The following is a 26509-nucleotide window of genomic DNA, read 5'->3' as shown; positions in this document are numbered from 1 at the left end:
GTGGAGTCAAAACAACTAGGGTTTTGAGTCCTGATTCTATCCACTTTTTCAGCTTCCTGCCCTTAGGTGAGTCATTTATCAATTCCTTTGTTTTTGAGGTAGAGATAGCAGTACAGAGGACTTTCCACTGCAAGGGAGGTGGGTGGGTGGTAGACGCCCCTAACCTGCCCAACCTTGTTCAAGGGTCAACTGTGTATATATATAATATTTTTCTTTCCTTGAACTATAATACACACACAGCACCTATTATATGCCTGGTGCTGTGCTACGTGCTAGTGACACAGAGTGAGGACAGCTAGGTGTCCAGGACCTGTCCTTGCAGGCCACCTAATCCCTGGCTATTTTTAAGTCTTCACATACCCACCTACCTCCCACCCCTAGGTGCTCCTTACTCATGCTGTTCAATCTCCTGATTGACTTATTTTTTAAGTTGTTTACATATTTATGTATTTATTGATTTACCTTTTTAATTAAGAATTTCACTGTTTCACATTTTTCATATGTGCTCTTAGCACATGATTGTGGGCAGGTGGCCTATGAGTTCCTGTGTCAGTTACAAGGAAGGCAATTTTGGGAGGACCTTCCCAAGTTGAGTCCCCCCAGCGCGCGATGAGATTTATGTTTTAAACCAGACCATTTCACATGGTGTTAAATCTCAGGAGTGGTTATAAGGGTGTTATGTCTCAGGATAATTCATAAGTTGTACATTGGTTTTATACGGCTTTCTATATTTGTGTTATATTTAACAATAACTGTTAAAAATAAATATCTCTTCTTTCAAAATTCACACAACTTGTTCACTATATCATAATGACATGTGGCGCAGGTGCTGGCCACAGGTAGGTAGGATCGGAATGACAGGGAGTGTCTGGTCAGCGGTGAGGGCTACCTGTCCACCGCCTCTGGCCTCAATGGAGCCATCCAGTCGGCTACAGGAGGGCAAAACAACTAAATGAAGATAACAACAACGATAACAGTAATAATAAATCAGAGAGTGAAACTCTCATCCGCCAAATCGTAGTAAACACTACGAATCGCATCCCCGCAGGCCCACCATACAGGGGACTGCACGGACAGCGGCCCTGGCGGCTCTTGCGGCGCCCCTGAGTGCCCCCTTTCACTCTCTGGCCGGCAGAGTGGGCGGGGTCCGCTGGGAGGGGCGGAGCCTGGCGGGAGGGGCGGGGCGCCGAGCCCACAGCAGAGGGTGGGGCTGAGGGATGGGAGGGGGTGGACGGGCGGCTGGGCGGGGCGCGCTTGGGCCTCAGCTCCTCACGCGCCGCTTTCCCAGCCCACATCCCGCGCCGCCCGGAGCCCTGGCGGCCAAGGCTGTGCGCGAGCGGAGGCAGCAGCCAGAGGAGGAGCCGCGGGCGCTGAGGTAAGCGTGGGGCCGCCCGCCGCGCGGCCCGGAGCCCTCGCGTCCCGCGTTCGGCCCGCGGGTTGTGGCGAGGGAGGGGGGCGGTGCGCGGAGGCCCGGGCGGGCGGGGCCGGGGCCTGAGGGCGGGGACCGGCCTGGCCCCAGGGGCCGGCGGGGTCGGCTGGGCAGCGCGGCGCTGGCCTTGCTGGCTGAGCCGCGCAAGTCAGGGTTCGAGGCGGTGCGGGCGCCGCCGCACGACCGGCTCGGTCCCGGGCCTTGTCAGCCCGGGAGGTGTGGAAACGGCCTGTCCCGGGGGCGCCCACGGAGGAGGGAAGGCGGGGGACGGCCTGGTCCCTCCCACTTTCGGGGGGCTGGGGGGCCAGTTCGCCCGTACAACCCTCGGGAACTTGTTAATAGGAAAGCTTGGCAGAGAAACAAATGCCAACGTTTTGGAAGAACTGAGAGTCACGTCGTTAGGCGCTGAGCCTTTATTTTCCTTCCCCGCCCCCTGACCAACCTCGGCCCGACTTGGCCAAAGAAGGATGTGTCACCAGCTCGCGGCCTCGGGCGGGATCCCGGGCCCGGCTGGGAAAGGGAGTACCTGAAACAAAGGTAAACAGGGGTCGGGCTGACCCCGGCCTTGCCCCGCGGCCGCCGCTGGGCCGCCCCGGTGGGTCTCACTCCCGCGCCGACCCCGGCCGCCGCCTCGGAGGGGCTTTCTCCTGGGGGACCTCTCGATGGAAACCAGCTGGCCGGCCTTGGAGTTGATGTTGCATATGAACTCTGCTATGCTCACATTATTCCCAATCCTCTGACTCTGGTAAAGCTTAAGGAAACTGTATCCAGTTTTAGTGGTCAGCAAATGTAAGGGAGGATAAATTGCTCTTTGTAAATTATAAGGTATTTTCTTATTAGGAAGTGGTCTGGAAACACGAAATAAAAATTTTTAACACGTAAGCAAAAAAAGTGATTAGTATGCCTTCCAAAATCTGAGGAAGTCTTCCTCCTCAAATCTTTTATGTACAAAACATCGCCCAAACCTTCCGAGCCAAGCATTTTTCTTTGTTCTTCGTTAGTCTCAGGCCTCAGTTTCTCATAGAGAGAGCACCCAGTCTGAGACCCTAAGAATAGCCGTACTAGAGCAGAGTGTGTTTCCAGCTCAGTAGGCAACAGGCTTGTGTTATAGTAAAACACCGTTTTCTTTTTTGGTCATACTATTTTAAATTACCTCAATTTCATTTCTTCCAGGAGTATCCATGACTTTTAGTGAAAGCCTTTTAAAAAATCTATAGACTAATTTATACATACAGTTTATTCACACTTATTGCATCCTGTCCTCTCTGGCAGAAGAACTTATAGCATGAGATACTTGTGGAAAAACTTGAATCTTTTCTAACTCTGGGAGCTCAGAAATTGAGGACAGAGGAAAGAAGTTTTTTTTTAAATGGAAAGCTTTGGAGAAGTCTTTACCAGGACCAACCTGGCTGTTGAGTTCAAAAAATAGCTTTATCTACGAATAATCTGAACTTTAAGCAGTTAAAGATTTATGTGTATTCATAAGTATTTGCATATTTTAAAATACAGCTAACATTCTGGAGATTGAAAGGGCTATACGACTTTATCTTAGTCTGACTTAATTTGGCCTTAATGTTTAGCTGAAACCACTGCCCTAAGAGAATGAAAGGTTCGTTTCAGCAAGAAGGGAATAAAGGAGATGAGTAATATTGGGGTATGGGCTACTTGAGGTGGGTACCTGTTCAAACCATAACTTTGCTTTTAAACGCTTCAGAGGCTTCGCATTACTTCTGGCAAACAGTCTACACTGATATGGTCCATACCACCCTTCAACACACAGCTTAAAGCTTTACTTCCTCTCTGAAGTTTTTCTTGACATCCTCCTCACCCCACCTCCCCCCCCCCCGAAAAACCCCATTGCCTGGAATAGAATTGATCACCCTTTTGAGTATGACCGTCCTCTAAATTAGACGTACCACTGACATTTTGGACCAGATAATTCTTCTCGTGGAGGCTATCCTGTGCACTATAGGATGTTTAGCAGCATTCCTGACCTCTAGTTAATAGTTACCAGTAGTCCGCCTGCATACACACACAGTTGTGACAGTCAAACAGTCACACACCCCACACCACCCACACTCAAAAATGCCTCTAGACATTGCCAGATGTCCCCTGGGAGGGCCAAAATCACCCCCAGTTGAGAACCACTGTTCTAAAGGGACTGCTTGTCTTAACACTAATGACACTGCATTGTCCTCATTTGCTTCTGTGTCATTTTTTCTACTCTGCTGGGTTTGAAGGTAAGAGCAGTCATTCATTTAACAAACATCTGAGAGAGAGCCTACCTTGCCAGCCAGACCTTAATTTAGGGCTGGGAATACAGTGGTAAAAGCCACGGATGTGGTCTCTAAACTCCTGGACCTTACAGTCTAAAGAGAGTGACAGACACATACATGTATAATTATACAGTTCCTCGTTACAATTGTGATAGATTCTGGAAGTACAGCGTTCTCTGAGTACATCAAAAAGGGGTACTGACCTAGTTTGGAAACTAGGGGTTTCTTTGGGAAGTAACCTATAAGGGGAGGTAGACTGAAGAATAAATAGAAGTTACAAGGTAAAGCTTTGGGGGACTGTATTCCAGGCAGAAGGAGCAGGACCTTTTCTGGGCATTCAGAGGCCAGTATAGCTGGAAGATGGAGAGTGATAGGGGCCGGATGATACAAAATGAAGCTGGGAAAGTAGGTGAAGGCACGGTGAGCAGCAGTTCTCAGTCCAGCCTGTTTATCAGAATCACTAGAGGAACTTAAAACAATACTAGTGCCTGGGCCATGCTCCAGGCCCATTAGATCAGAATGTCTGCAGTGGGTCTTATTTCCTCCCCCAGCTGCCACTTTCCTCATACCTTCCAGCAGGATAACCACTGTTAGTAGTTTTATGTATCATTCTAGACATTTTCTGTGGCATTCAAGCAAATGCATATTCTTTCCTCCTGTTGTTTACACAAATGGTAGCATACTGTACACACTGTTCTGTTCCTTGTTTTGTTCTCTTAACAATATCCTGGAAATCTTTCCATTCTAATATATAGTTTTCTTATTCTTTTGAATGACTGTATAGTATTCCATTGTATAGATACACAGATTGTTTAATGGCTCCTCTACTGCGGGACATTTAAACTGTATTCCTCTGTTGAGGGACATTTAAATTGTTTCCAGTAATTTACTATAACAAATCATACTATGCATATGCTAGTTCACATGTGTGTGAATATATTTGTAGGATAAATTCCTAGAAGTGGAATTGTTGGGTCAGATATATACACACACACATTTGTAAATATTTGTGGTTGTAAAAGATTACTCTGGTCATATTGGAGAGAATAGCTTGGAAGGAAATGAGTGGATGTTGGAGAAAACTGATTCTAACTAAGATTACAGTGTGTTATAAAGTGAATTGTGTCCCCCTAAAATTGCTCTTTGAAGCCCTAAGCCCTAATGTGACTATATTTGAAGATAGTCTTTAGGAGGTAATTAAAGTTAAATGAGGTCATAAGGGTTGGGGCCCTAATCCAATAAAATTGGTGGCCTTATAAGAAGAGGAGGAAGGGAAGGCCATGTGCTCACAGTGAGAACATAGCCATTTACAAGCCAGGAAGAGAGTCCTTACCAGAAACCAACCTTGCTGGACCTTGATCTGGGACTTCTATCCTCCAGAACTGTAAGAATGTTAATTTCTGTTGTTTAAGCCACCCAGTCCATGGTATTTTATTATGGCTACCTGAGCTGGCTAATACAGTCAGCCTTTGGTATCTGCTGGGGATTGGTTCCAGGACCCCCCTGGATACCAAAATCCACGGATGCTCAAGTCCCTTATATAAGATGGCGTAATACAGTCAGCCCTCCGTATCTGCAGGTTTACATCCATGGATACAGAGGGAAAACTACACTGTGGAAAGGTAGAGAAAAACTGATAGCTGGGACCAAGTTGGTAGCAGAGGAGATGGAGAGAAGTAAATGGATGCAAGGGATATATTTAGGAGGCATAATTGATAGGATTTGTTGATTGATACAGTACAAGCAGTGAGAGGGAGAAATACGTGTATAGAATAAAGCCCAGGATTCTCACTTACCCAGCCAGGTGAATGGTGTTACCTGAGCTAGAGGACATTGGAAGAATAAATGGTTGAGGTGGTTTAAATTACAGTTCACTTTGGGACTGGTGAGAAGTGGAGATGTCACATAAGCATTTGATAATTCAAATCCAGAGCCCAGAAGGGTGTGATGGACTGGGGATATAAATATTTAGGTGTAAATTGAAGGGTGTAGATGGAATTACCCTGCACAGAGGTTGTACACCCACAGCCCAGAGCTGAATCTGGTTTACAGATGTGTGTTGTTTTTCACATACAGTGGTTTTTGTTGTTGTTGTTTAATTTTGAGTTAGTTGCCAGTAATTTAAAATCTGAAGATTTCCCATGAAAATCCAGACTTTGGAGGTTTTCTTTAAAAGTGAGAAGATGTAGCACTACTGAGCTGGCTTTCCCATATGAGAGCAGTTGATTGGAGCTCTGTCACAGCTGATCCCAGCTGCTTTCTAGTCCACCAAAGAGCCTACCACTCCCTAAAACTTATTCCTGGCCTGCTTTGTTTATTTTCCTCTCTGACTGTGTAGGCATATGAGTGTGTGATGCCTGCTGTAGGGAGAGAGTATAGAATAGTGATTCTCATTTTGGCTACACATTGGAAACATTGAATGGTTAAAAAATACTGATGCTGGGGCCTACCTCAATTTCTCTTTCTGTTTGCTTGCTCTGAATTGCAGCCTGGGATTTTTAAAAGGTCCTCAGGTGATTCCACTGTGCAGTGGAAATTGAGAACCATCTACAGAGATTAAGAAGAGAAGAGGGCTCAGGCCCAGCATTTCAAAGTTGGGTCAAGGAGGGTAACCCCAGGAGAGGGATGAGAAGTGGCCAGAGGTACAGTGGAATGACACCTTGCTTGCCCTTAAGGTATGCAAACTTAACCGAATATATTTGAAGGTGTTTCTAATTCGATGAAAGAAAGTGTTCTATTTTGCAGGTATACTTACTGTTGTTGTTTTTTTTTGCATGCATGCATACATATATGCTGTTCATTACTGTATAGAGTTATGCATACAAAAATCAGTTAGGCTTTACTTAATAGGCCATTTAAAGAATTTTCGAGAGTAATTTAAATATACTCGGTTTTTGTCTTAGAAACTCACTTTCAAATTTAATTCCAGTTTAAGATGTGTCATGAAAGGCAAGGGAAGAGAGTATTTTAAAAAGAGGAGTCATCAAGTAAAGATGTAGACATAAAATGATGTACTGAATTTAGCAAATGGAGTCTTTGACCTTAGCAACAACCGTTTTAGATTGAAAAAGGCAGAAACCAGATTGAAGTGGATAGAAAGTAAGGAAATGGAAATGGTGAATGTTGGAAAAATCTTTTGAGGTTTTTAACCAAAAGGGGAGTGATGAGGCAGGGGGAGGTGTCTTACATGTCTCTATGGTAGGTGCTTAGTCTGTGTTGGTTACCCAAACGCTTCTCCTGACTTTTCAGGGACGTATCTCAGTCGTGCCTGATTACCTGTCTACCCCATTTCAGGGAGGTCTTGCTTATATTTATTTTGGAGACTTTGTGCTTTTCACTGAGGAGATATTTTGCCAGGACCCTTGAGGCTCAGATGTTGGTGATTAGGCCCTTAGTCTCTTTCTTATCTGGAAAGCCATAGAACTCCTAAGGACCAGCAGGGCTCCAGTGACCCTGACATCATCCTTTCAGTGAACTGATGAACAAAGACCAGATTGTTGGCATGTTGAAAATGGAATACTTGGCTATGTCAGGGAATATGTATCTAGCTGTCATTCCTAGGGATAGTTTTTTTTTTTCTTGCGGTACGCGGGCCTCTCGCTGTTGTGGCATCTCCCGTTGCGGAGCACAGGCTCCGGACGCGCAAGCTCAGTGGCCATGGCTCACGCGCCCAGCCGCTCCGCGGCATGTGGGATCTTCCCAGACCGGGGCACGAACCCGTGTCCCCTGCATCGGCAGGTGGACTCTCAACCACTGCACCACCAGGGAAGCCCCCTAGGGATAGTTTTTGCAGCTGTGTTTTTTTCTAATTAACTTGATATTGCAGTTTGGTTTTCCAGTTGCGTGTATGTAACATTTCTCATACTTTGAAATCTTTATCATTGATGGTGATTAAAGGGTATGGATATAAGTTGGAGAATTAGGCCCTCATTGAGCTCAGAGAGAAGCAGAAGAAGAGAACACCAAACAAACTTTGGTTTCCAAAAGGTTGTATGAATGCTGTTACCTTGAAGACTTTGGATTAGAATGACTCTCTGGAGTGGGTTGTAATGCAGATGTTCACTACCAATCTGTCAGTTATCCATTTCTGCCTCACTGGCAACCTTAATCTGGCACAAGAGAGTTTAAAGGTCAGTTTTACACTTCATGTTTCTAAGAGTTGTGATCTACCAGCAAAACAGAAACCACAGGGGTTGGAAAATGCCAAGGATTATTAGTGAAGAATGGTATTTATTAGTTGAAGGCATAAGCCCCATTGCTGTACTCTTTTTGCAAACAGGAGTATCATCTTGTAAGGGATTGTCCTTCATAGCTGTCATTGGTTCATCAGGTGCATGATGGTTAACTTCTAAATGAAGGATGACTTTGTGACATGAATAGCAGACTTTGGTTTAAGGTTTATACTGGGAGTTTATGATAAGAAAATACTTTGTTTAGAAACTTTTATGTGCTTAGGCAATTGTAGGAATTCTTTTATCGCAAATATAGTTAGGTACTATGCCTGATGGTGATAGATGGAGGGAAAAGTTCACTGCCAAAGTTGTCCAGAGCTCCTTTGGTTTGTAAAGGAGACAACAGTGGTTGCATGGTAATAGGATTTAGAGTCAGTTCGTGGGTGCATGACCTTGATCTGTCAAGTGTGAGCTGTGTAACTTGCTTTTATTGAGTTAAAATTCACATAACATAAAATTAACCATTTTAATCATTTTAAAGTGTACAATCAGTGAATCTCAATACATTCACAGTGTTGTGCAACCATAACCATTATCTAATTCCAGAACATTTTTTATCACCCCAGAAGGAAGCCGTGTACCCATTAAGCAGTTATTCCCCATGCCTTTCTCCCCCTATTTCCTGGAAACCACCAGTTTGCTTGCTTTCTCTATGGAGTTGTTTATTTTGGACATTTCATATAAATGGAATCACACAAAATGAGACTTCCTGTATCTGGCTTCTTCTTTCATTTAGCATGATGTTTACAAGGTTCATTCGTGTTGTGGCATGTGTTCCTTTCTTTGAATAATATTCATTCCTGTCTTTGAATAATAATTCCACTGAAAGGATATACCACCTTTTGTTTATCCGTTTATCAGTTGATGGACATTTCAGTTGTTTACACCTTCTGGCTACTGTAGATAGTGTTGCCAAGAGCTTTCGTGTGCAAGTTTTTACTTGAATACCTGTTTCAATTCTTTTGTATATATACCTAGGAGTGGAATTGCTGGATCATATGGTGATTCTATGTTTAACTTTTTGAGGAACTACCAAACTTTTCCACAGCAACTGCACCATTTTACATTTCCACTATCAGTGTTTGAAAGTTATAGTTTCTCCACGTCCTCGTCAACACTTGTTATTTTCTGGTTTTGGTTTGGTTTTGGTTATGGCCATCCTCGTGGTTGTGAAGTGATATCTCACTGTGATTTTGATTTGCATTTTTCTAGTGACTGATGATGTGCATCTTTTAATGTGTTTGTTGGCCATTTGTATATTTTCTTTGGAGAGATGTCTATTCAAGTTCTTTGCCTGTTTTTTAATTGGGCTGTTTGTCTTTTTTGTTGTTGAGTAGTTAAGAGTTCTTTATATATTGATTACTAGACCCTTGTCAGATACCACCAAGAGTGGTATGATCCTTCAGCAACCACCAAGGGTCTTCCATTCTAGTGCATAGTGAGTCATGACATAACTAGAGGGCTGGGATCCAGCCAGTCACAGAGTCCCAGGTACAAAAGGTATTTGGATATGTTGTACCCATCCAGAATTAAAGATATATTTTCTTGTAGAGCATGCATTTGTCAAATTCTGTTGCTATTCCTCTCAAATTTATTTATTTTTTAAATAAATTTATTTATTTATTATTATTATTTTTTTGGCTGTGTTGGGTCTTCGTTGCTGCATGTGGGCTTTCTCTAGTTGCAGCGAGAGGGGGCTACTCTTCGTTGTGGTGCATGGGCTTCTCATTGTGGTGGCTTCTCTTATTGTGGAGCACGGGCTCTAGGCACGCAGGCTTCAGTAGTTGTGGCACATGGGCTCAGTAGTTGTGGCTCTCGGGCTCTAGATTGCAGGCTCTATAGTTGTGGCACAGGGGCTTAGTGGCTCCGCGGCACGTGGGATCTTCCCGGACCATTGCTTGGATTCTTAACCACCACGCCACCAGGGAAGTCCCTCTTCTCAAATTTAGGGATAGCTGTTCTAGGTGTGTGAGTCATAGTTTTCAAAACTAAAGAGTTTTCAAGCTTTGAAGGAGAATAAAGGCAGTTCTTTTTATTGAACCAAGAATTCTCACATATCAATGTATCAGCCTTTAAACTTCTAGAACTAAGACTATTTCCTGATTCAGTGGTTAGTGATCTCATTCACCTCCATCAACAAATATTTATTGAGTTACCACTATGTGCTTCGCACTTTGCTAGATACTAGAGATACAGTGCCTTATGATACAAGTCCAAACTCTCTCTTGACCCTGCATCCTCCTCCAAATCTGTTCCTCTCTGTTGTCTAACTGACTCAGTCCAGTTCCTTTCCACCAGTCTCTCTTGAGTCCTCTCTCTTGAGTCAGGCCTTTACCCTCCACATTGCTAACTCCAGTGAGTAAGTTTTCAGTCTTTTTCTTACTTGACCTTTCAACAGCATTTTGCACAGTTGATTATTCCTTTCTTTGAAATGCTTTCTTCACTTAGCTTCCAGAGTACTACATTCTCTGGATTTCCTCCTACCTTACTGGTGATTCCTTCTCAGTCTTTTTGTTTTCATCATCTAACTGACCTCTGAAAATTGGAGAGCTGTTTATTCCTCAAACCTCTATTCTTCCTTATCAACCCTATTTTCTTTTCATTTCACCCAGTCTCATGACCTTAAATATACACCAATCCTACCACCAAGGACTACCAATTTTTTTCTCCAAGTTAGACCTCTTCTCTGAATCTCATACTCTGATATCAAAGTGCCTACTTGACCTCTCCATTTGGATATCTAACAGACATCTCAAAACGGAACTCCTCTTCCCCTCTAAAACCCACTCTTCCCACAGCCTGTCCCATCTCGGTAAATAGCAGCTCCATTCTTCCAGGAACCCAGGCCAAAAACCTTGGCAACATCTTGACTCTCTTCTTTCTCTTTCACCCCACATTCAGTCTATCAGCAAACCCTCTTGGCTCTACATTCAGAATGTATCTAGAATTGGTCACATCCCAATATCTCTACTGCTTCTACCTTGTCCAAACCACCATTGTATCTCACCTGGATTACTGTCATAGCCTCTTTTTCCCTGCTTCTGTCCTTGCTCTCCTAGCAGCTAGAGGGACCCTGTTAAAAGTAAGTTCTCTGATCAGAGGCTTTACACTTACCTACAAGGCCCTATATAATCTAACCCCCCTTTTACTTCCCTGACCTCATCTCCTACAACTCTCCCCTGTGCTTACTTTGTCCCAGTCACAAATGGTTCTTGTTCTTCCTTCAACAAAGCAGCTACATCCCTGCCTCAGGACCTTTGCTTTCCCCTAATATCTACAAAGCTCCTTCTCTCAGGTCTTTGTTAAAGTTCATTTTCCCCAGCACTCCCTTTCATTTCAAACTCTTCTTCCCAGATCTGTCAATAATCTGGGTGTTCCTCCCATCCCCCCAAGACTGAGTATTGAGGCTATTTCTCTCCCATGCCCCCATATGTTTATTCATCTTTAAGCTTTCTTTTGAACTGAGTCCCTCCAGTTTTGTTTTGTTTTGTTTTGTTTTAAGCAGTTTGAAAACTGCTTGTCTGTGAGGTTAGAAATAAAAAGCAGAGATTAGTGTCTGTGAATGGGTATGTCATTAAGGACTTAGAAATCATAGCAAAGGCACACTGAGCCCTTCCATTTCGTGATCACAGGCATAGTCCCTGTTTCACAGCCTTGAGAATGGAGCCCTGGAATGCTCCTGCTATGAGTACTGATGAACACAGCACTCCTACCAGTGCCAAGCCCCGAGCACTGTGGCTCAGGTGTCAGCATTTTGTCTTCTGTCAGCATGGTACGTCTTGGCAATCTTGGCATTCTCCTGGCATTCTAGTTGATACCTTTTTCCCATGGCAGGCCCGGCTCAGTGAGTGGAGGTTCACTCAGTGTTGGCAGCAGTATTGAAATCCATGTATTAAAGGCAGTTAAGGGTTCCACATAATGAAGAGAGTGTGTTGATTCTACTGTGAAATGCCTCAGAATCTAAAGAAAAGGGCAACAGATCATGTCCAATGACGGTCTCTCTGGATAGCAGGTTAAGAGGTTTCATCTGGGTCATTGTTTCTCAGCTTGTCTGTAAACCTGCAGGCCTTCATGAGGGCCTTCTGGCGGGATCATGTTATTAAAGGCTGGAATGGTGTCTGTTTTGATTCATTATTTTAAAAGACAATGCATTATTTCTAATGAATTTTTAACCAAATAAGTATTATATAAATATGTTCTCCTTGCCTCTACTCTTTTCCTAGATGAGCTAATTTCCTAGATGACAAATAAGTAGATAAATAAATAATGTAATTTCAGATAGTGGTAATAGTGCTATGAAAAAAATTAAGTAGGTCTATTCCCCTGATGATGAACACTTGGGTTGTTTCCAGTTTTTCCTCTTTTAAACATTACTGTAATGAACATCCTTGTACTATGCAAATGTGTGAATGTTTATATTGTATAAACAACTGAAAGATGGAATTACTGGGTCATATAGTCATATAATCAAAATTTTAATAGATAATGCCAAATTGGTCCCCAAGGTATCTATACTAATATTATTTAACTATATAATATGTAATATAATTAAAAGCAGTAATGTGTTTATGTTTTTTAATAAATAAAATATTTTTATTACTTTTAGTTACACTAGGAATATAGAATACATTCTCTTTGTTAAAAGTAAAAAATTAACAGAGGACAAAAATCCTCATGCCTTCACCAACTTGCAAATTTTTGCCTCTCTCAGAAGTTTTTTAAACTCCTCTCTCCTTGTTTTAATTTTTATTTCCATGTGGTTGAGCATCTTTTCTAGTTTTTGACCATTTGTATTTCTTTTTTTCTTTTCTATTCGGATTGCATAGCAAAGACTGCTGGTTACCTCCTGTGATCCATTCTTCCTTCATCTTTAGTAATAGGAACCCCAGTTTTTAGCCAGGTCCATTGCTGCCCATCCAGAAGACTATATTCTTTGGCTTCCTTGGAGCTAAGTATAACTAGGTAAGTTTTAGCTAACAATACATAAGCAGAAGGGTTTGATATGACTTTCTGAAGGCTCCTTCAAGAGAGGAGGCACTCCCTCATCCCTTCACACATTCTATATATTGGAACACAGATGTAATGACTGGAGCTTTACCAGCCATCCTAGACTATGAGGACCATGGTGGTAGCTCAGTGAGCCAGAAAGTCTGGGTCTCTGAGCATTTGGTCAAGCTGCTGCACCAGCCCTCAACTTCTTTTGCATAAGAGAAATTTAACTTCTGTTTTGTTTAAGCACTCTTATTTTTGTTTTTTCCTGTTATATGCAGATAGTGAATACTTTTTATTTATTTATAGGAGTTCTTTGGCTTCTAGATATTCATTCTTTATTTATGAAAATGGTACATTTTCCTCCAATCTGTTGTAGTCCTCTCCCTTTGTTAGTAATGGTTTTTAATTTTGATGTCAGATTTACCTATCTTTGCTTTCATGGCTTTTGACTTTACTTTTTTTTTTTTACTAACTTTTTTTTTAACTAACTTTTAAATGGATGTCTTTCCTGCCTTAAGATATAAACATAGTATCTTACATTTTCTTATACTTTTATATAAAATTTAAATCTTTAATTCATCTGGAATTTATTTTTGTGAATAGTGTAAGGGAGGACTCTTGTTCAGTTGGCTATCCATTTGAATAATAATTTTTCTAATAAGTGCCATGTCAAATTATCAGTTAATAGATTCTCATATATGTATGGGTTGGTTTTAGGACTCTATTTAGTTCCATTGATCTTTGCTTCTGTGACATTAACACACTTTTAATTACTATAGCTTGATAATAAATTGTGATTTTTGGTAGGCAAGGTCTTCTTTCTTTGTTCTTTTTAAAAATATTAAACATCAGGCTTCCCTGGTGGCGCAGTGGTTGAGAGTCCGCCTGCCGATGCAGGGGACAACGGGTTCATGCCCCGGTCCGGGAAGATCCCACATGCCGCGGAGCGGCTGGGCCCGTGAGCCATGGCCGCTGAGCCTGCGCGTCCGGAGCCTGTGCTCCGCAATGGGAGAGGCCACAACAGTGAGAGGCCCGCGTACCGCAAAAAAAAAAAAAAAAAATTAAACATCTACAGCACAATATTTATAAAACATATGTAAGATGTAAAGCATAGCAGTACAATGAACACTTGTTATCCACTGCTCAGTTTAAGGAAAAAATATTGCTACTACTTTGTCTTTGTTGCTCCCGCCCCCCCGCCAAGGTTCTCTTGGCTCTTTCACATTTCCACTTCCATGTGAAATGTTAGAATTAGCTTATAAATTGATCTTAGAATCAATTCATATAATTGAAGGCAATAATAGTTTCTGTATCAGTAATTGCTTTTTGGAAATTAATAAACCAGTTATTTAAATGTTTTTCCCATTTAAAAAGCAACTTGGGTTGTTTCCATGTCTTATCTATTACAAAGCTTCAGTGAACATGGGAGTGCAGATACCTTTTCAAGTTAGTGTTTTCATTTCTTTCAGATACATACCCAGAAGTGGAATTGCTGGATCATATGGTAGTTCTATTTTTAATCTTTTGAGGAACCTCCATATTGTTTTCCATAGGGGCTGCACCAATTTACTTTACCTTGCACAAGGGTTTCCCTTTCTCCACATCCTGGCCAATGCTTATTACTTGTTGTCTTCCTGATAATAGCCATTCTAACAGGTGTGAAGTGATAGCTCATTGTGGTTTTGATTTATATTCCTCTGATGATGAGTGATGTTGAGCACCCTTTATTCCTAGGTATTTTATTCTTTTTAATGCAAGTGTAAATGCTGTTGTTTTCTTAATTTCTCATTCTGATGGCTCATTATTAGCATATAGAAGTGCAGCTGATTTTTGTGTATTGATTTTGTATCCTACAAGTTTACTGAATTTGTTTATTAGTCCTGACAGTTTTTTAGTAGAGTTTTTAGAGTTTTCTATATGTAATACTGTGTCGTTTGTAAATATAGTTTTATTTCTTCCTTTCTTTTTTTTTGGTACGTGGACCTCTCATTGTTGTGGCCTCTCCCGTTGCGGAGCACAGGCTCCGGACGCGCAGGCTCAGCGGCCATGGCTCACGGACCCAGCCGCTCCACTGCATGTGGGATCTTCCCGGACCGGGGCACGAACCAATGTCCCCTGCATCGGCAGGTGGACTCTCAACCACTGTGCCACCAGGGAAGCCCTATTTCTTCCTTTCTGATTTGGATTCCTTTACTTCTTTTTCTTCCTGAATACTCTGGCTAGGACTTCAAATACTATGTTGAATAAATGTGGTAAGAGTGGGTCTCCTTGTCTTGTTCCCGATATTAGAGGAAAAGCTTTCAGCTTTTCACTGTTGAATCTCATGCTAGCTGTGAGCTTGTCATATATGGCCTCTCTTATGTTGAGGTATATTTCCTCTATTCCCAGTTTGATGAGAGTTTTTATCATGAATGGATTGTGATTTTTGGCAAATGCTTTTTCTGCATTTATTGAGATGATCATATGCTTTTTATCCTTCATTTTGTTAATGCAGTGTGTCATTTTGATTGATTTGTGGGTGTTGAACCATCCTTGCATCCCTGGAATAGATTCCACTTGACCATGGTATATTATTCTTTTACTGTATTGTTGATTTCAATTTGCTAATATTTTGTTAAGGATTTTCATCTCATCTTTGTTCATCAAAGATATTGGCATGTAATTTTCTTTTTTTATAGTGTTGTTGTCTGGTTGAATTAAGGGTAATGCTGGACTCATAAAAAGAGTTTGACCCACGTACCTATGGTCTTCTAATCTATGACAAAGGAGGCAAGAATATACAATGGAGAAAAGACAGTCTCTTCAACAAGTGGTGCTGGGAAAACTGGACAGCTACATATAAAAGAATGAAATTAGAACACTCCCTAACATCATACACAAAAATAAACTCAAAATGGATTAAAGACCTAAATGTAAGGCTGGACACTATAAAACTCTTAGAGGAAAACATAGGCAGAACACTCTTTGACATAAATGACAGCAAGATCTTTTTTGATCCACCTCCTAGAGTAATGAAAATAAAAACAAAAATAAACAAATGGGATCTAATTAAACTTAAAAGCTTTTGCACAGCAAAGGAAACCAGAAACAAAACAAAAAGACAACCCTCAGAATGGGAGAAAATATTTGCAAATGATGCAACTGACAAGGGATTAATCTCCAAAACATACAAACAGCTCATGCAGCTCAATATCAAAAAAAGGAAATAACCCAATCAAAACATGGGTGGAAGATCTAAATAGACATTTCTCCAAAGACATACAGATGGCCTAAAAGCACATGAAATGAGGCTCAGCATCACTAATCATTAGAGAAATGCAAATCAAAACTACAATGAGGTATCACCTTACACCAGTCAGAATGGCCATCATCAAAAAAATCTACAAACAGTAAATGCTGGAGAGGGTGTGGAGAAAAGAACCCTCCTACCCTGTTGGTGGGAATGTAAATTGGTACAGCCACTCTGGAGAACAGTATGGAGGTTGTTTAAAAAACTAAAATTAGAAATACCATATGACCCAGCAATCCCACTACTGAGCATATACCCAGAGAAAACCATAATTCGAAAAGATACATGCACCCCACCCCGGTGTTCATTGCAGCACTGTTTACAATAGCCAGGTCATGGAAGCAACCTAAATGCCCATCAACAGAGGAATGGGTAAAGAAGATGTGGTACATATATACAATGGAATATTACTCAGCCATAAAAAGAGCAAAATAATGCCATTTGCAGCAACATAGACGGACGTAGAGTTGTCATAATGAGTGAAGCAAGTCAGACAGAGAAAGACAAGTATCATATGATACCACTTATATGTGGAATCTAGAAAAATAGGGTACAAATAAACTTATTTACAAAACAGAAGTAGAGTCACAGATGTAGAAAACAAACTTATGGTTACCAGGGAGTGGGGGTGGGGGGGGATAAATTGGTAGATTGGGATTGACATATACACAGTACCATATATAAAATAGATAAGTAATAACGACCTACTCTATAGCACAGGGAACTCTACTCAGTAATCTGTAATGGCCTATATGGGAAAAGAATCTAAAAAAGAGTGGATATATGTATATTTATAATAATTCACTTTGCTGTACACCTGAAACTAACACAACATTGTAAATCAACTATACTCCAATAAAAATTTTTTTAAAATAATAAAATAAAATGAGTTTGGAAGTATTCCCTCCTCTTCTACTGTTTGGAAGAGTTTAAGAAGGACCATTATACTGTTTTTAAGTGTTGTTCTTAGTTTTAAGTATAGTTTAATTTGTACTCATAATGGATTGTTGGTTAAAGATGGAACATGTGTGAAACACATGTCAAGATATCATAGATTAATGAGGAGCATGAAAAATGATAGTTCTGCAAAACTATTTCAAGATGCTCTTTATGAAATACGTAATTTGCATTCATCTGATCAAAATTTTTATGAAATATCAAGATGTTTCTAATACTTAAAAAACTACATGATTAAAGGAAGCTGGGTGAAGGGTATAAGGGAATTCTCTTTGCAGTTCTTCTGGAAATCTATAATTAACTCAAAATAAAAAGGTTTTTTTAATCATTTTAAATATAAAAACATTAGCCAGGCATGCCTTAGTTTAAAGTCATGTGTATTCATACATGCTTATAATTGGCATTTGCTATTTCCTATTCTTAAAGCTACTCTAGAGAAAATAATTTCAGGTTGGTTAACCAAATACAAATAGCAAGGTAAAGATACTGTATTGAATATCATGAAACATAGAAGGGGTCTAATCAAATTCAGATGATTTCATTTCTAAAATGAATTGTCAATTGAGAGACTCCATGTGGTATGAAATAAGGAAGAGGTTTGCTCTAAAAAGAATTCATTTTCAACTTACTATACAACTAGTGTTATAGATAGCTGGATGTTTATTTTATTATCATTGATCTTATTCTGTTTAGGTACTCCAGATTCTCAAAAGGAAAGATTTAAATACTTGAAAATATGAAAAAGAAAAAATATACAGGGTTATTCTGTCCAACTGGCTTTTTGTTTATTGGTGATAAAGATCTGAAGTATATGTTTGCTGAGAACTTCTCTCAAAGAGCAGCATGAAACCATTTCTTCTACCTTGATTAAACTAAACCTCCAGGGCTTCCCTGGTGGTGCAGTGGTTAAGAATCTGCCTGCCAATGCAGGGGACACGGGTTTGAGCCCTGGTCCGGGAAGATCCCACATGCTGCGGAGCAACTAAGCCCGGGCACCACAACTACTGAGCCTGCGCTCTAGAGCCCATGAACCACGACTACTGAAGCCCGCATGCCTAGAGCCCGTGTTCCGCAACAAGAGAAGCCACCGCAATGGGAAGCCCACACACCGCAACATAGAGTAGACCCCACTCGCCACAACTAGAGAAAGCCCGCACTCAGCAACAAAGACCCAACTCAGCCAAAAATAAATAAATGAATTTATTTAAAAAACAAACAAAAAAACCCCTAAACCTCCAAATTATCAAAATAAGAGTTGATTTTTATAAGCTCAAAATGGAAGAATTCCAAGTATCAGGTTTTTAACGTTTGTTTGTTTTGGCTGCTATAATGTGGATTAAATTTCTGCCTACATCTCAATGTATACTTGGTGCCAAGTCCATTTATTAAATTTAATTTTTATTTTATATTAGAGTACAGTTGATTTACAGTGTTCTTTTAGTTTCAGGTATACAGCAAAGTGATTCCGTTATACATACATCCATTCTTTTTTAGATTCTTTCCCATATAGGTTATTACAAAATATTGAGTAGAGTTCCCTGTGCTATACAGTAGGTCCTTGGTGATTATCTATTTTATATATAGTAGTGTGTATATGTTAATCCCAAACTCCTAATTTATCCCTCCCTGCACCTATCCCCTTTGGTAACCATAAGTTTGTTTTCGAAGTCTGTGAGTCTGTTTCTGTTTTGTAAATAAATTCATTTGTATGTTTCTTTTAGATTCCACATGTAAGTAATATCATAGGATATTTGTCTTTCTCTGTCTGACTTATTTTGCTTAGTATGATAATATCTAGGTCCATCCATGTTGCTGCAAATGGCATTTCATTCTTTTTTTATGGCGGAGTAATATTCCATTGTATATATGTACCACATCTTCTTTATCCATTCCTCTGTTGATGGACATTTAGGTTGCATCCATGTCTTGACTATTATAAATAGTGCTGCAGTGAACACTGGGGTGCGTGTACCTTTTCGAACTATGGTTTTCTCAGGATATTGGTTGTTAATCCATCTTTTAATTTTTTGACAATTTTATTTGACAACATGTGATTTTCTTTCCATGATAAAACAGTTCATCTACTGTGAATAGAAGTCAAAATTTGTCCTTAAATATTAACAGTATAATTAAAGACTTTGCCACATGAGCTTTATAATAAAGCTTTAATAATATGCTGAACTAAAACTCCTTTATCTTGTGTCATAAGAAATTTTTTAAAATAATTTTTTAAATTCCTAAGGAGGTTCACAGTATTATTTTTTAAAAAACATTCATTATTCAAGAAAGGTTGGGAAACACTGATCTGCATTGTAGGCCTGATCACTGAAATTGTACTGATTGATGTCAGATTGGGCCTGGATCCAGAATGGCCAGCCTGGAAAAGACATACCATCCTCAGAATGTAGGGACAGGATGTGTCATGGGATGAGGCCCTTTAACTGAAGAGCACAACATTGCCACTCACTTTCAGAAGGGTAATGATTTCCCCCTTTCAATATATGTTGTTGCTTTTGTCTTAAAAGTAGGCAGATGGACACATGTATTGCTCAACTGCCCCATTATAATCAAAGATTAGAATGTCCAAAAGACTCTAGGCTGCTAAAAAAAAAACCAAAAAAACACATTACGTATCCATTACATATGGTGAAGTTTTTTTGGTTACAGATTAAATGAAGAAAGACCAGGAGAGGGAATGCAGTAGAGTATTATGAAAGCAAGAGGAGAAGAAAAATGGAGAGAGAATATCAATGAAGGTGTATGTTTTCATGTCATAGAAAATGATTGGTTGTAAGGAATAAATATCCACTTAAAGATATATTTGTGGGCTTCCCTGGTGGTGCAGTGGTTGAGAGTCTGCCTGCCAATGCGGGGGACACGGGTTCGTGCCCCGGTCCAGGAGGATCTCACATGCTGCGGAGCGGCTGGGCCCGTGAGCCATGGCCGCTGGGCCTGCGCGTCCGGAGCCTGTGCTCTGCGGCGGGAGAGGCCACAACAGTGAGAGGCCCACGTACCGCAAAAAAATAAAAAATAACATAAAAAAAGATATATTTGTAAAAAGTTTATTTATAGGAAAAATACACAGGGAGCACATCAGTTCACTGCAATTTTAGAAACTGAACATACTCCTCTCTCTCTTTCTCTCTGTGTTATATGTGTTCTGTTTTCTTGACACCAGCTTCTCCTGCCACGTTGCTCATTGTGGGATGCCCCAAAACAGTGGTCTCAGCCATCAGTTCTGTAGGACTTTAAGACCCAGAGCTCTCACCTAATTGACAGTATTCCAGTGCTTCAATTCCAGGTTCCTAGGAGAGAAAACATGATTGGCCTACCTTGAGTTAGTGTCTCAACTAAACTTGACCAGGGATTGGAAAACAGTTGTGACTCAATAAAGTTGTGCCGCCTCGCCTGTGAACAAGGCAGGTCCCTAAGAAGTAGGGATATCTCTTGTTCAGTACATAGGAGAGAAGACTTGTTTAAGAAGGAATGGATTGGTGCCCTGAGCTCTGAAAAAAAAGAGATTATAAAATATGTACGCCCCCACAAAAAAAAAGACAAGAGTGTAATAGTCTCCTAAATGTAATCTTCCTAGGAAGATTAGGTCAGTTTACATAAATCGCAACAATATCTTTTTGGATCCATCTCCTGGATTAGTGGGAATAAAAACGAAATGAACAAACAAAAAAACAAATGGGACCTAATTAAACTTAAAAGCTTTTGCATAACAAAGGAAACCATAAACAAAACAAAAAGACAACCTACAGATTGGGAGGAAATATTTGCAAACTATGCAACTGACAAGGGATTAATCTCTAAAATATACAAACAGCTCATACAGCTCAATATCAAAAAAACAAACAAACAACCCAGTCAAAAAATGGACAGAAGATCTAAATAGATGTTTTTCCAAAGAAGACATCCAGATGGCCAAAAGGCACATGAAAAGATGCTCAACATCGCTAATTATTAGAGAAATGCAAATCAAAACTGCGAGGTATCACCTCACACCAGTCAGAATGGCCATCATCAAAAAGTCTACAAATAATAAATGCTGGAGAGGGTGTGGAGAGAAAGGAACCCTCCTGCACTGTTGGTGGGAATGTAAATTGGTGCAGCCACTATGGAGAACAGTATGGAGGTTGTTTAAAAAACTAAAAATAGAGCTACCATATGATCCGACAATCGCATTCCTGGGCATATATCCAGAGAAAACTATAATTTGAAAAGATACACGTGCCTCAGTGTTCATTGCAGCACTGTTTACAATAGCCAAGACATGGAAGCAATCTAAATGCACTTCAACAGAGGAATGGGTAAAGAAGATGTACATGTATACAATGGAATATTACTTAGCCATAAAAAAGAATGAAATAATGCCATTTGCAGCAACATGGATGGATCTAGAGATTATCCTAAGTGAAGTAAGCCAGACAGAGAAAGACAAATATCCTATGATAGCACGTATACGTGGAATCTAAGAAAAATGATACAAATGAATATATATATAAAACTGAATCACTTTGCTGTACACCTAAAACTAACACAACATTGTAACTCAACTATACTTAAATTTTAAAAATTTTTTAAAAGAAAGAAAATAAATAAAAACAAATGATACAAATGAACTTATATACAAAACAGAAATAGACCCACAGACAAGAAAAACTTACTGTTACCAAAGGAGAAAGTGGGGGGAGGGATAAATTAGGAGTTTGGAATTAACATATACACACTACTGTATATAAAATAGATAACCAAGAAGCACCTACTGTATAGCACAGAGAACTGTACTCAGTATTTTTTAATAACCTATAAACGAAAAGAATCTGAAAAAGAATATACATATATATATATATATATATATGTATGTATAACTGAATCACTTGAAACTAATACAACATTGTAAATCACCTACACTTCAATTAAAAAAATCAGGTCAGTTTACAAAGTGAACGACCCACTGTCCATTCTATAACCTTAGGCAACTTTGTTTCCCCAATAATCTTTACAGCTGATTCCCATCCAACAGGAATGAGGGCCCTAGAAGATGAGATAAAGTAAATGATTAAAACTTTAGGAATTTAACCAAAATTTTTCCTAAGACCTGTACTGTAATTTCCGTCAAGGTATGGATAGATACCTTGGTCTGCAGTCTGTTTCCCAGCTACAGTCATGATAAAAATCTGTTTAGGCAGATGACAAATCAGACTGGGGAGCTCCATTAAGTTCCATCCAGCTCACCTAGCTTGGTTACCGCCAACATTCAAATGGCCTAGTCCTCCCACTCCAAAGTGGTGGGGTTGGGTTTGTCTTGAGCCATTCATGCGTAGCACAGGTGAGTAGTAGCAAGGGCATTCATAAGGAGGAACACCACTAGGGGTAGATGTACTGAGTGGCAATACTACCAGCAGAAGCTCTTAATGGTCCCCATTTATCAGTGTGGATGTGTCACTTTTCTTAAAGGACTAAGACCTGGTTGACAGAACGTTCTCAGATGCTTTGGTAACCAAATGCCTATACAGGAATACATTTTCTAGGGATTTGGACATGTGTCAGCTAAGTTTGGAGATCAGGGTAGTACAGAGCCCCCTTACAGGTGAACCAGAGATATATTGATGAGTAGACTTGTATAAAAGAAATTTCCTAGCCATAGTACACAAATAATCAATCCTCCTTTGGTAGGCAGTCTTTCTCAGTGTGTATTGGAAGGGAGTCATGCAGTTCTAGTGGATCGTCTTCTGTATGTTGCCTCTCAGTGCTAGGGCATTTGTGATAGGGGCCAGGGATACTGGTCTTAGGTACAAGGCATGTGCTAAACCTTCTCATTAAGTAAAATGAAGGTTAGGATAAGCAGTTATCAGAAATGTCCAAGAGGGCCTCTTCATCCTAGATGGTGTCAGTCAGTCTGTCCTGAAACTAGTTTTAAAAGGTGACTTTTTTTCTAGTCTCATCTAAAGAATCAGAAATGGCAGTATATTAGCAAATTGCTTCCTTCCCTTTTCCCTTTCCTTCCTCATTAAGTTCTTCCTTTATACCAGGCACTGTACTGGTGTTGGGATACAGTTATGAACAAGCAAACAGGATCCTTACCTTTGTGGAGCCTACATTCTATTGCAGGGAAAATACAGTAAATGTGTAAACAATAAATAAAACAATTACAGGTACTGATAAGTGCTGATACAGACAGTAAACTGGGTAATGGGGTAGAGAGTAATGAAACAGGGCCTTGGTCAAGGGAGAAGAGTCTATTGGAGGAACCAAAACAAAGGCCAAGGAAGAGCAGTACAAGATGAGGTGAGGGAAGTGGTAGGCAGATTCTGGAGCTATATTAGGCCATGGTAGAGGAGTTTAGATTTTGTTCAAAATGGAGTAGGTAAGCACTGGAGCATTTTAAATAGGAGAGTGATTCACTCTGGTTTGTTTTCCTCTAGTTGTGCTGTTTGGAAAATGACTGGAGTATGGAGGGGCTAGAGTGGAAGCAGAGAGACCAGTTAAAAGGCCATGATGATAGTGCAGGAGAGAAAGCTGGATAATTTGGGCCAAGACTAGCAGGATTCTAATGAGAAGTGGTCAAAATTGAGAGAGATTTTGGAGATAGGGTTGATAGCCCTTAGTGAGTTTATATCCTGGGTATGGCCTACAAATATGTCAGATGGCCATTCCACTTTTGGGGCCTTACAGACACCTACCAAGGTATCTGTAAAAAGATCTATTGCCCCCATAAGGTACTCTGGTTGTGTATATACCAGGCTATACTGGGTTGTCTGTCTGTACAGTAAGTAATTAATAACAAGTAAACCCTTGCTAGACCTCATCTACAGGAACACAGAGGTCCCTTAGTCCCACATGCAGAATGTCAACTGAATGAAGAACTTTGGGAGTGTCTCAGGGTTCTCATCATATCCCTCAAGGTACTTGAGGCTGAATGACAGGTTGGTGAGGCAGGCTTGGTGGCTGCCCTGACCCTAGACTTGGACCTGTCAGCTCAGTCTGACATACCACATGTATGACTAGCAAATACAAAGCAAGTCATGAACAACCTCACTTGTTCTATTATAGCAGATAACTCTGTTTATTCTCAGCTCTCCTGCTCTCAAATTTCTGACTCTGTGCTCAACCTCCATACCTGCTTCTAGCCTTTTGGTTCGGATGCCCATCATGTCACCCTTTGAACCTTGTTCTCAGTTCTGCTTTCCTGTCTGATCTCAGCATCCTTTTTTCCAGCTCCCTGCTCTCCCAAACACACCTATTATTATATTGAATGAAAAGTTTTCTGCTGAAATTGTAGCCACAGAGCCCCACTAGAGGTGGTGACTCAGACTTGTACTCCAAGGGTTGTTTTATTTAGTTAGGTACTACTCTTGAGCCCACAGGGCCACAACCTTTTGCCTTAAATTGTCTTACAGACAGACAAGTGCTTCCTACGCTCTTCCATTGGGCAAGCTCAGAGATTCACTGGATTGGAGCAAAAGTGAATGAACTAATGATCTTATTTGTGATACAACTTCAGCTAAGATAGGTCAAGGTTGATTAAATAGAAGGGATCAGTTGGCTCAATAAGTAAGATACCAAAGCTGTATCCAGGGCAGAAACAAAGAAATGGGGAAGCAGTGCATTCTGTTGAGGGACATGTGAAAACCGTGAAGGTTGTCAGCTCAAAATAGTCTGCATTTCCTTCTTGCCTGTAGATATTTCCATTGGGCTTTTGCCCTGTTCCCCTACCCCAGTTGAATTTTGGGGTGCTTCACAGCATCTGACACTTCATACATTAAGAAAATAACACTGAATTCCTATCTTATGCTGTGCACTGGCTCCACATTGGGGATATAAGGATGAGTAAATTGCAGTGGCTTTCTGACTCACCTCTGCTTCTGCTTCCCTGATCCATCCCCCTGCCACCTGAATCCCATCATTTCCCTTCCTGAGAAACTGTAGCAGTGCTATAAATGCTTAATAAATACCTCATGAATAAATGGAAATTATTTCTAAGTTCCTTTTGTTCAGAGACTCTTTGCACTAAATCTTTGTATTTATGTTTCCTCCAAATCAAATCTCATGTTTTACACTTACATTAATTTTTTTCTTGCCCTGATGTTTGCAGCTCTTCCATGTTTAGAGTCTTCTGCATTTTTTATTTCCCTCCTGTTGATTTAATCTCATAGGTCACTTGTTCTAAAATAATAAAAGTTAAGCTTTGTGCTTGGTTCTATGGCATGTCTTGTATATAGTTCTATTTCTGGATATGATGCCATTTGTGAATATGCTTTTAATTATTTCTCAGTTTTATTATTGAACAAGCTCATTGTCTTAATTATGCTTACAAAGTTTGGTAATATATTTATAGTCTGACGTTCAAATAAGTAGCATTAACATTATTCATTGTTTTTTAAGGGTCTAAATTTTACTCAACTTATCTGTTATGATTTTATTTTATATGGCTATTATATGTGTCACAATTTAATCATTCACTAATAAATTTATTAAGTTTTCAAGGTTTCTGAAACACAAAATTGGGGTTAAAAAAAAACTTGTGTTCTTGCTGTCCAGGTTACTACAAAGAACTTCACTGTTCTGTAGATTTATATTCATCCGTCCTTCCTTCCTTCTGTCCTTCCATCCTTCCTTTCTTTTTCTTGTGCCTACTGAGATTTGAGACAATTCCTTCTCTAGATGTTGAGAAATATGGAATTATGGCAGGGACTCAGGTACTGACTATTCCAGCTCCTTTGGCTTTAATATGGACAGAGGGGCTTCCATGTTAGAGAAAATTGTGCTCAAATCAGTTTTTCCACTTTCTAAGTATGTAATATGAGCAAGTTTTTTTTTAACTTCCCTTAGCCTCAGTTTCCTCATCTGTGAAATGGAGATAACACTGTGCTCAATGCTGGCATAAAAATTAAATTAGATAATGTGTTTAAGTGCTCAGCACAATACCTAGCATATCAATACTTTTAAAATGATGGTGTAGTAATGCTAATCTTCCCTCTGCAAGCCCAGTACAAGAAGGATCAGTCAGTATAGCAGCATGCCTCTGCCTCTCCCACAGTCCTTCACACACACCTCTCCCCTGCATCTAAGGAATACAAGCCCAAGATAAGAGTCCTCAAAGAGGAAACATGTCTAGTTCTCCTCCTTGCGCTCTCATTATCTGCTGATGATGCTGGCATGAATTCCTGCAGAGAATGGTCTTATGCCGTATGTATGACCATTTTCTTGACTCTGCCAGTGGAGGCCTAGGGAGGGTATTCTTACTCTGACTCACCAATAAACTTTTGGTAAGTGATAGGCCTTGAGATGTGTGGTTATTAAAATATACTTTTAAATGTTCTAAAGG

At 40.3% G+C, this 26509-nt stretch overlaps 1 protein-coding gene across 4 annotated transcripts in view; it reads left to right on the top strand.

The window, feature by feature from the left end:
- The first annotated feature begins 1242 nt into the window (after positions 1-1242).
- PPP2R3A (protein phosphatase 2 regulatory subunit B''alpha) overlaps positions 1243-26509 on the top strand; it is a 221742-nt gene continuing 196475 nt past the window's right edge. For 2 of the 4 annotated variants that reach the window (XM_004278937.4, XM_033404081.2), the window contains exon 1: positions 1243-1375. The gene's annotated coding sequence lies outside the window, so the exon portion shown is untranslated. Of the gene's footprint in view, positions 1376-12752; positions 12900-26509 lie in introns of those variants that run through there. The other 2 variants (XM_033404082.2, XM_049710089.1) reach the window with 2 other exon arrangements.

This window comes from Orcinus orca, chromosome 5 (assembly GCF_937001465.1).
Source record: "Orcinus orca chromosome 5, mOrcOrc1.1, whole genome shotgun sequence".
Lineage (NCBI taxonomy): Eukaryota > Metazoa > Chordata > Mammalia > Artiodactyla > Delphinidae > Orcinus > Orcinus orca.
The sequence above is the reverse complement of the archived record's forward strand: the minus strand, read 5'-3'. Positions and strand labels throughout refer to the sequence as shown.